We start from the raw sequence: 11,430 nt of genomic DNA on the forward strand, positions 1-11,430 counted from the left end.
CATGTCTTTTTAGATTCCTTTCTTAACAGGACACTTTTTAGCCACAGCAGATATTTCCTGGCAGTGTAGGAGTGACTATCTGCAGATTTACAGGTATTTCTTGGGTTGGAAATCTCAAAGTGAAGTTGTAGAGAAGCTGAAAAACATTTGTTTGACTTACATCTTTTTGGTGGGCAGCAGAGTGGGAAAGGAAGCAGAAAAAGAGCTTGGGGGCCCAAAAGGACAAACTGGACTTTTCTCTAATAAGTTGCAAGTAGGATACTAAAAGTCTTTCTTGTTACAAAGAGATTAAAGCTGGATAGAAAGAAGCTCCTTGAACTTTTTTTTTGGTTACAAAATAAAAAACTGCTAGGAAGGCACAAAGCACACTAGAGTTGGGATAAGCCCTGGGGAGACTTTATGTCCAAGTTAGGATAATCAAAAAGAGTTTAATTTACTCAATTCTGGAGTAAAACCAAAGCTGCATTCAGCAATATTTGAAGCCAGTGAAAGGTCAGCGAATGAGATGCCCAGTTGTGTTTAAATGTTTGCTTCTATTTATTCATGTCTTACTTTGTATTCTAAATCACATGCTTTCTTTTTTAACTAAAAAAAAAAAAAAGATAATCATCATGCCTAATTGTTTTATCATAGCTTTTAATTTTTAAAAAGCACAAGGAATGAAAAAAGCATTTCCTAATCTTCAGTATTTACTTTTTTACTCTCAGGGGTCCTCAAAGCCAAAGACAGTGTCTGCTAGTGAATTAGAATAAAGCCACAGGATAATTACTTTCTGGGCTACCAACGCAACATGAGTTGCTTTCCGTTGTGAGAATGCTGAAAAGTTGCCACAAAATTAAACCAATTAGGATAATAAGGGGAGAAGGAGAAGATTAAATTTATTTCCATCTGATTTAACTTATTAATTTCTCAGGGGAGAAAGATTCCCTGCCGTTAACCTCTAGGTTTTAACCCATGAACCCCTTTTGTTCTCAAGATGTACTTGGGATTTAATTCATACCCCAAAGCCTGGGCCCTTTCAGTTGACTCAAATGGCTCTGGTTTTGTTTTTTTTTCCTTTTTGGTTGTGCCCCACAGCATATAGGAACTTCGTTCCCCAACCAGGGATTGAACCTGTGTCTTCTGCAGTGGGAGTGCAGAGTCTTAACCACTGGACCACTAGGGAATTCCCCCTCTGATCTTTAGGAAGTAGGTTTGAGGAATGAAGAGTCATTGAACAAATCAGTCAGTCAACAGATTTGTTTTGGAGCTCCTACTGTGTGCCAAGCATGTTTTACAGTCTGGATACTCAGCATGAACAAGTCAGAACTCCTGACCTCCATGGTCTTACACTCTAATGGGGGAAAACACATAATAAACCCACAATAAAGCAATAAAGTAACTGATGAGAGCTACAAAAAGATAGAATAGGGAAATATGATAGCAAGTCACTTCCAGAAGCTAGGACAGCAAGTGAAAAGGTCCTGGGGCATGGAGACACTTGATGTGTTTGAAGAACACATGTGATGTGAAGAAAGAAGTCCTGCATGACCGAGAGCTCAGGGAAGAAAGAATGCAGTGTTATAGACATCTCTTCCTTTACTACTTCACTGTGTAACTTTACTACTTCTTTGTGCCCTGTGCAGCTAAAACCTTCCAAACTGTTCTCTGTCTGGAGCAGGGAAGCTTACTGTAAAGACAAACACCTGGGAGGGATTTGTTGAATCTCATGCCAGCTCCTACTGTTGGTGCTAGCCAAAAGCTAGAGAAACTGGTGTCTTCCTTCTTTGTTCCTTGAGGGCAGTGGTCCCCAACCTTTTTGGCACCAGGGACCGGTTTTGTGGAAGACAGTTTTTCCAGGGATGTGGCAAGTGTGGGTTAGGGGATGGGTTAGGGTTAGGGTTAAGGTTCAGGCAGTAACGTGAGCAATGGGGAATGACGAAGCGGAGCAGCAGATGAAACTTCATCTGCTTGCCCACTGCTCACCTCCTGTGTGCAGACCAGCACGGGTCCTTGGCCCAGGGTTTGGGGACCCTTTCCTTAGGGAATACAGTTTTCTCATTAGGTTTAGGCTTTGGTTCAACCGTAATTACATTGTTAGGGATGGTCAGTTCTAAATAGGCTCTCCCATTTCTAGTTGCCAAGAGTGAAAACCACTCCAACTAGTACAGGCTGAAAAGGATTTTTTAAGAAATATAGAGATTGGGGCTTCCCTGGTGGTTCAGTGGTAAAGCATCTGGCTTCAATGCAAGAGACATAGAAGAGACAGGTTTGATCTCTGGATAGGGAAGCTGCCTTGGAGAAGAAATGGCAACCCACTCCAATATTCTTGCCTGGGCAATCCCATGGACAGAGGAGCCTGGCAGGCTATAGTCCATGGGGTCTCAAAGAGTTGGACACAACTGAGCATGCACAGATGCAGGGCATGCATAGATATATCACGGACCAAGCAGAATGGCTGAAGAAAAAGATTCTAGGCTGAGCTTTCAGGAATGACGCCTAAACCACACTGCAGAATTGCACCCCCATGGGAACTGTTGCCTCTTCTGTGGTTAGAAAGTTAGCATCACCACAGCCGGCTGCTCTCACCCCTCCCCTGCCTTTGCTCCAGTCTGCTGCAGTTGAATATACATCCCACACGGATCCTCTCTTCCCTCATAATTTGATTTCATATCAAAGTCTTAAATGAGTGTATATGGTTAATTGGTCCCAAGCTGCAGCCCCAACCTTAGTTGCTTGGGCATCTGAGAAATGTAATTTCTGGGTTTTTAGCCTCTACAGTGGAGGAAGGTCAGCTAGAAGCTGGCATGGTTACTAGGAAGGTAATCTACTGAAACTACCACCCGGCTCAGCTTGGGTTGATGCCATCTGCATTCCAGAATTTGGGGCTCATTCTGGTGACTCCAGCAATTTTCTCTCCTGCACACAAGCCTGGGTCAGCTGTAAAACCACAAGCAATTTTCCTTTTCAGATCCTGCATTCAGGGCTGTGTGCCCCTAGGCAAGATATGATCCGGGGCTGGGCTGGTTTAGCCTGACATGGATTTGGAGGTGCTTGGGGGTAAAGCTCATCCAAAGAGTGACATTTAGACTCTGAGCCCAAAGAGTGGGTAAGTCATGGTTATTTTTGCTCATTTTTACAGCTGCAATATCAGCATAGAAGTTGGCATGTAGTAGGCACCCAATTAATATTTATTGAGTAAATAAATGAAAGAAAATAGAGTGAGGAATGGTTAGGCATTAAATGCTAAGCAAATTCATTTGAGTCTCTGTGTGTTTAACAAATGCTAGTGATGCTTGATATGTGCCAGGCACTGTTCTAAGTGCTTCACAAATATTAACTTCTTTAATTCTCATAACTACTCTATGAGATATGCACTATTCTTAATCCCATTCTAAAGCTTAGATACAGAGAAGTTCTGTTACTTGCCCAGGGTTGTAGAGATAAGAAGCGGTGGGGCCAGGGACTGGTTGCCCCAAATATCTTCTGTTGTTTTAAGACTTATCTGTTATTGATTTGGCCCCTATATATAGTTCTACACGCCTGCATGTGATAATATGAAAGTAAACATTTGCGATAAGTACATACATACAAGGGTTTGTTGCTGTTAAAACATTGAAATCCACCTGTCTTTATTCTCTCTTTATACTGCCTCCCAGGCCCTTTCATTCTCCTCTGGGCTGGGCCTACTCAGGTCTCCCTCCCTTTGTCCCTCCTCCATTCCTGTACTGAATTGCATTTTGGTGTTATTTCAGCTCCCATCGAGTCAGGTGGGCCCTTGGGTCTCCTGCTGAGCTATATAGGAGTCTATTCCTGCTTGAACGAACCCCAACACGGTGGTAGGTCCTAGAGTGGAACCCACTGTCCCCTTGGTTCGGTCCAGAGTCAGAGACTCCTGACTGACTTGATTACTGTGGCATCCTTGAGCTCTGTGGCCTCTTCTGGAAACGCTGTGGAGGCCGTAGCCCCAGCACACAGCATCCTGCCTCCGCACCGGCCATGGGGTCCATCTGCCAACCTCCTCCTTGCCTGGTTTATTTTAGGTTAATGGATGTCTTGGAAAGACGGAGCTGCAGTGTTGTCAAAACTCGCCTGGCCCAGGAGAGCAGGGTATTTGCAAATGCTTTGGAGAGCTGGCTCTTCTTACTGGGGCAGTGCGGATTGTTTGCAAAACACCCAGATACTCTGCTAGCATTTTTCCTGAGAGCATGGGGGTGTGGCAGAGAGTGTTCTCTTTGTCAGTACAAACAACAGGGTCAGGGGTGTGGGCATAGGGAGGAAGGGTGTGCTGTTCAGAATTTATCCCATCCATCCCCTGCTTCTGAGCAGTTGGCTCTTCCCAAGCTTAGATAGAGCTCTTGAGGCACCTTGTTTCCACGAAGGCACCTGGCCATGGGGAAGTCCTCCTGGTGTCTACCTATAGGCCCTCCTGCTTCAGGACTACCCTCTGTTTTCCATGGAAAGTCTAACCCAATGTGCTTCAGATACCCACGCAAAGCCACCCATTTTCACTGCTCCTGACAAAGACTTTCCAACACTGTGGGGGGCGGGGAGGGGGGAGGGCATCAAGGCTCCCTGTGCCCAAGTAGCAAGAGCATCTCTGTGGCTTCACTGCAGGCCCCGCGGGTTCTGAGCCCTTTAGCTCTTGACCTTCCACTCTCTGAGTCATAGGACCCTGCTTCATCTTGTTGGAGCATATTTTTTCCCTTGAGTTTTTTTTTTTTCCCCTCCCTTTAGTGTTTACATGAACTGGTTGAACCCATCACGTGGTGAATCTGTGTTTATATTTGCAGAAGCGCTGCCTAGGGAAGTTCTGTTTGTATAGAGGTCACCCTATCCCTGGGGCTTGGCAGCAGCTCTGCACTGGGTTTCAGCAGTAGTAACTGAGCTCACAGCAGGCACCACCCTCCCCCCTTTTCACTTTTCTCTTTACCCCAGGACAAAGGATCCTGGTCCCAGAGGCTCCATGCCTTGAAGTAGAGGAAGAGGAGGCAGCTGCAGGGGAGAGTGGGGCCACCTCCCTCCCTTCTCATTCTCAACTCGACCCAGAGTTTTCCCAGTCTTGTCTGTCTCCTTCCTTAGAACTTAATTGTCCTCCATGGTTTTAGAGGTAGACTTGAGTCGGTGGAGTAGATGGTAGAGTCTAAAGATGGGTTGTTCTCTTGCCAACCAACTGGGCTGACGATGTAGTCAGCATTCGAGGATGGTTGAGACCATGGACTTGGGAGTCAGACAGAAGTTGGCTGGGATCGTGCCTTTGCCAGTTGCTAGTTGTGTGGCCTTGGACAATACCTCTAAAGCTGTTTCATCATCTTAAATGACTGTAATAGTCCTTCTTCCTGAAGATTGTCAGGAGGATTAATTTAGGGCATGCATACAAAATGTTTTTAATTATGATAATGACTATAACAGCAGTGAGAACTGGCAACTTTCCTTCATGCCCATTTTCCTCCTCTATTAGAGCAGTGTTTCCCAAGTTTTCTCATTATTACTCCCCTATGTGGCCTTTTTGGGCTTCTCAGGTGGGGCTAGTGGTAAAGAACCTGCCTGCCAATGCAGGAGATGGAAGAGATGCATGTTTGATACCTGGGTTGGGAAGATGCCCCGGAGGAGGGCATGGCAACCCTCTCCAATATTCTTGCCTGGAGAATCCCACAGACTGAGAAGCCTGACGGACTACAGTCCAAAGGGTTGCAAAGAGTCGGATGTGACCGAAACAACTTAGCATACATGCATGCAAGTAGTCTTTCTAAGCACTGGTTTTTTCATCATTTCTTCTCCTTTGCTGTATACTCTGTATATTTCCATATACTTTAACCTTTTGAAGGCCCAAATCATTGTAATATCTAAGATATTTTAAATGCCCCTAAGAACTAATGTTCACAGTGATACATCCCTGGTTGAGAATGCATGTAATAGAGATTCTGCTATCTGGAGGGTCATGGAGGTTATTATTAAAGTTTTTTGACTTGATGGAGAAACACATATATCCCAGTGTAGCCATTTTGTGGACATGGCTGTCCATGGGAGAGAGCCCCTAAGAAACCAAATGCTTGTTGCACAACTGTGGGTACCCATTGACCATAAGGGTAGAGCTAGAGATCTTATCCATTGTGCTTTGTATAGTACCCTTTCTCCTCCTCTCCTGTACTTAATGTTTGCCTTTAGGACAGCTCTGCCTGATAGGAGAACTGGAGGATCCATATTCACTGCTTGAGGGACCGGACCCCATTTTTCTACAGTCTTTGAGACTCAATGATGACCGACACATGGATGTTGACCGCATAGCCTCATCTATAGCTGTACATGCGTGTGTGTGTGCTCGGTTGCTATAGTTGTGTCTGACTCTTTGAGACACAGTGGACTGTAGTCCGCCAGGCGCTTCTGTAGGCAAGAGTACTGGAGTGGGTTGCCATGCCCTCCTGCAGGGGATCTTCCTGACCCAGGGATTGAACCTGAGTCTTCTGCATTGCAGGCGGATTCTTAACCGCAGAGCTACCAGGGAAGCCCCCATAGCCGTATATGAGACTGTAAACCATAGGAATGATTTAGCGAGCTGGCATCTCTTTGTATGCAAAGGAGAGAAAGGTTCCTGAAGAAGAATAGCATTTAGGACACAGAGACCTGAAGAAGTGGTGTTTAAAGGCCACGTGAGTAACCTGCATGCAGAGGGGTCCACTTAGGGGTGAGGCAAAGCCGCTTTTCTACTTGTGTAGACCAGGCCCTGCACAAGGGGGTGTTACGCTGTTACGTGAATGGTGCTCCCTGGAGTTGCACAATATATGGCAGACCTGCACAGATGAGCTCTTTCTTGTGAAAGCCTAACGGTTAGATGCTGTCCCTTGGGAGCTGAAAGACAGACTCCATGTTCATAGTTCCCTCAAAGTCTAATGGTCTAAATGACCATTTCCTTTTGAGTTTTCTCTAATTCTTCAACAAAGCCATGCGCATATAATTGCAGTGTGGAGTGCTATTGTGGTGGCCAAGAAAGAGGAGAGAGATGTGTTGTCCCATCTTGATTCGCCCGGGGTTCCAGTACAAGACGGATAATGACGTCCTGGATGGAATGTGGTTCCAGATCCGTAGGGTGACCAGAGGTAAAGCTGGTGGCAGAATATCCTGAAAGGATATATGCACAAAATAATGTTTGATCCTGCAAATACCTACCTAGGTCAAGCTCTCCTGAGAAGGGAGGCAGAGTTGGGGTAAGCCCTGAGTTATGGTCCTCTGCTGAGGGCTTGCTATATGCTGGACAGGCTGAGAAGTGCTTAGATTTATATCCTTGGTCCAGAGCGTGGGTGATGATGATACCTAGTATTTAGCTTCTAGATTAAAAACATTTTTTCCCCCCATTCTAGCTTGGCAGTGTGAGTCTTGGTACCTTCTAGCTCTGACATCTTAGAGAATCTGCCTGAGAGAATGTTCAGTCAATTCTGCTTCAAGTGGATACATTCGTTAACATCTTTCCTGAAAAACAAATGTTGCTTATGAGGAACAGGAGCTTGATGTCTGAGAAGGACAAAGGCAGAGAAAAGGAGACTTGGGAGCACGGAACACAAATGCTTACATCTTTGGCTCTGCCTAGAGCAGAAGCATTCTTAAGCTTTTCCTCCAACATCACCACCCTAAGCTTTTAACCTTTCTGGTTCCAACTGTTTGGATGTTGTTGCTCTTTCCTTATTTCTTGGCCAGTTGTCCCTTTCCTGAGAATTTCCCTAGAGACTTGATGTTCTGTTCTGCAGCACGCTTTGCCACCTGCTGCAGGGGAAATAATCCTCACTCTAAAGCGAGATGCATTTGGCATTGTTTATGGGAGAGGATGGAGGGCTTACAGGCTGGTGGTGCGAAGGTAAACATGGAGTAACACAGATAAGCCTAGGGCTAGATTCAAAACACTGTGGTTGCAATCCTGGCTCCGGCTTGAACTTTGGAGAAACCATTTAGGCTGACTAAACCTGGACGCCTTCATCTCAGAAGGAGAAATTTTTGAGATGAGCTTTGAGGTTCTTTTTTCCAACTACTGGTATGTTATGACTTAAAAGAAATTCTGTTGAAAGAATCACCAACTCCTTCTCCCCGCAGTGTTGAGCCTCCCCAACCACTTAGGGCTTGAAACGACATCTTTCTAAATGGGGCTGTTAGTGGCTCTGAAAGCTGGAGGATGATATTGGCTTTTCTCTTCAGCTTTGGCTTCGGCTTTTTATGAGACCTATACTATCCACTTCACCCCTCATCTCCCACTCCCTGCTTCATCCTTAGTCAGGAGGGCACTTCCCCTGAGCAGCTGGATGAGGGGCCTGAGAACTCAGACACAGAAGGCAGAAGCCAAGTTGGGAACAGGCCTTCCAAAGAAAGGAGGTGGAGAAGACCGATTATTGCTGGTATCAGTCAGTTCCCCAAATTGCCAATGATAACTGAGTAACTGTGAAATATTCTCCTTTCCCTTCTCATCCTAGGCCTTTAGGCAACTAATCTTGCAAGAAGAACCTCTTTTCTTCCAAACTGTGATCACTCCCATTTTTATTTTTATTTTTTAATTTTATTTTTTGGCTGCACCACGCAACTTGTGGGATCTTAGTTCTCTGACCAGGGATTGAACCCAGACCCATAGCAATGAAAGTACTGAGTCTTAACCACTGGACCACCACGGAACTGCCACCATCTTTATTCTTCCTTGAACTCTGTGGGTCATGGCAAAACTGTGTCAGGGCAACTGGTAGATTGCGCCATGAGGACCCCATAGAGCTGAGGTCCTTTGTACTTAGACTCAGCTGGTGACAGCCGACACCTCTCCGGAGACTGGAGAGAGGGGAGGGTCTGGCTGTTGGTGTTCCATCCCCGCTCTATGGATCAACCAGGGAGTTGAGCGGCAGGATGTTCAACTCTACAAGCTAAGGTTGGAAGCTTCTCTGTTCCTTCTCCCACATGGACCATCACCTCTCCAATAGTTATTCCCCCACAAAGCAGTAACTGCTTCTTAACCTAAGGAGCACCTCTTTTTGTTGTTAAATCAACACCCTTCTGCTTCAGACATCTCATCAAGCTCCTTTCTGGCATTTCTATCTAAAGAATAAGAGGGTAGAAACTAAGGACTTGTGAAACAGGAGACCCTCACCCTGGCTAAAAGTTATGTCTGCCAACAAGTCTTCAATTCCTGAGGAAAAGCAGTATTTTTAAGACTCCCTCTACGCCGCCTCCTTGGAACATGCCCAGTCTGTAAAAAGAGGAGAAAGAGAGAGCATGGATGTTTAGGAGGTGGGAAGGTATGTTCTAGGAAATGAGAATGCATATGAATTTAATTTACAGTGGAAAATAAGAATTGAAGAAAGGGTCCATTCTTCAGATACTAAATCCTCTTGGTAAGAGGAGCCACATTTTGTGCATCTCTTGGAACCCAGAAAGGAGTGAGCACAATCCATCCTGGACAGAAAGATCCAGGGAACTTTAATCCACTTTAGAATATAATCATCTTAATAGTCAGCATGATATCCTTCACAGCTTCAGCGTTCATTGGTTTCCTCTTATTTTGTTCAGACTGTAAAGCAATGGAGAAGACAGCGCCTTCCATATTGTGTTTGGAAGTAGCCTTTCATGAGCTTAAACACACAAACCAAAGATCTCCTTTGGTTTTATGCCCCCTTTTAAAATCACCTTGAACCCCTTCAACAACCAGTCCTCAAATTGGGCTCCATTCCATAAGAAGCCAGGATGGGAAGAATCTGTCACATGGAAAACTTCTTGTGATAAAATGATAGGAACAAGAAGATATCACAGGACTGAGAAAGAATTGGTTGTGAATTGGTTGACTGTTGTTCAGTTGCTCAGTCATGTCCAACCTTTGTGACCCCATAGACTGAAGCCCGCCAGGCTCCTCTGTCCATGGGATTTCTCAGGCAAGAATAATGGAGTGGGTTGCCATTTCATCCTTCAGGGAGTCTTCCTGACCCAGAGATCAACCTGGGTCTCCTGCATTCCAGGCAGATTCTTCACCATCTGAGCCACCAGTGGAGACTGAATTGGATGATAGTTACATGTATTGTCGAAAAAACTGAAAGAAATATACCTCAAGTACTACCCATGATGAAATTATGAAAAACATTTTTCTCTTTTCCAAAGGTTTCAAAATGTATCTTTTGCAGTGTATGTATCAGTTGGAGGGGGCCTTGGGTTGTATCAGTTATTCAGCCTGGTCATTGGCTGCCTTCTGGATTTAAGAAAACTGGGTGGAATCCAGGTATCTTTCCAGAGGATCTATGGAAGGTTTTCTTCCAAGATTTGGTACTTATGTCCCTCATCTCTGATTTTTCCTGGAGCAACCTGAGCGCATGCACGCACGCACACACACACACACACACCCTTCTACCGCAAGCTGTATGCACAGAAGGCATTGGAGTGTTTCTGGGAGAGGCATCTGTACAGACGCTGTTTCAAGCCAGCCAGCTGGCCCCCACCTTCTCTCCAGCCACTTGAGATGGTGGGAACTCAGCGGTTGCTGAGTTGGACGTGGGAGAATTGCAGAATCCACTGGTGAATTGCTCCTTTGTTCTCCTCCTAATCGTCTAATCCTGGGGAGTAGAGAAAGGGGTTTTCCTGGGACTTGGGACTCAGCTCTCCAAATCTGTCTGTCTCTGACCCCACCCTGAGGCTTGGGATGGGGAAGGGCAGGTGGGAAGACACCAAGGAGAGGGCGGTGTCAATGTTGTGAGACTTTGATCAATGCTCCCTCCAATTACCTTTATCAAGGGTCTGGAGTTACACTGACCTCATGTCAGGACCCCTGCCTTTCCTGGGTCTGGGCCAGAGCACTATCTCAGAAGGTTGTCTGTGACCCCCTTCCTGCCTCACGTGCCCTCCAACCCACAGCCGGGAGGTGGCCGAAATCCAGGGATCCAGAGCATGCCTTTCATCTGAATGTTAAGATCTAAAATTCTTACTTCCTGGCCAATCACTATTCCAATAATCAACTTATCCCATGGTCTATACACATGATAAGTGCTCATTTTCTTGTACTTACCTGGTTAGAGCCCTGGGCAAGAAGGCCAGATTCATGGTCTAGTTTCTTGTAAAAACCGTTTAGCTTTGTTCAGGTCTGTGGCCTCAACTGTGGCTCCCTGAAGCTTGGCAATGACTTTTGTTAATATGTGCGGCCAGCTGCAATGATAACAATAGCTAAATGTTTATTGAGTGCTTGACACTGTGTGGAGAGCGTTACATGTATTAACTCATTCAGTTCTCATCTCAACTCCACGAGTGGGTTCTGCTATCAGCTCCGTTTTGCGGGTGAGGAAGCTGGGGCACAGAGGGAAGGAACTCGCCCAGGGTTCCTCGGCTCAAAAGCAGCAGAACCTCGCACTGAACATGAACCCCGTGTCCCCAGAGTCCACGCTTACCCCTGGGCTGTTAGGAGCATGGATGACTCAGGGGACCCACCCTGACACCCAGAAAGCAGTC

General features: G+C 45.7%; 1 non-coding gene across 1 annotated transcript; it reads right to left on the minus strand.

Annotated features, from left to right (window-relative positions):
* Positions 1 to 1,092: 1,092 nt before the first annotated feature.
* On the minus strand, positions 1,093 to 1,165 carry TRNAG-CCC (transfer RNA glycine (anticodon CCC)). Its single transcript has one exon. It is a non-coding gene; the product is annotated as a tRNA-Gly (tRNA).
* Between the last annotated feature and the right edge of the window lie 10,265 nt (positions 1,166 to 11,430).

The sequence above is a fragment of the Bubalus kerabau genome, chromosome 3, assembly GCF_029407905.1.
Source record: "Bubalus kerabau isolate K-KA32 ecotype Philippines breed swamp buffalo chromosome 3, PCC_UOA_SB_1v2, whole genome shotgun sequence".
NCBI lineage: Eukaryota > Metazoa > Chordata > Mammalia > Artiodactyla > Bovidae > Bubalus > Bubalus kerabau.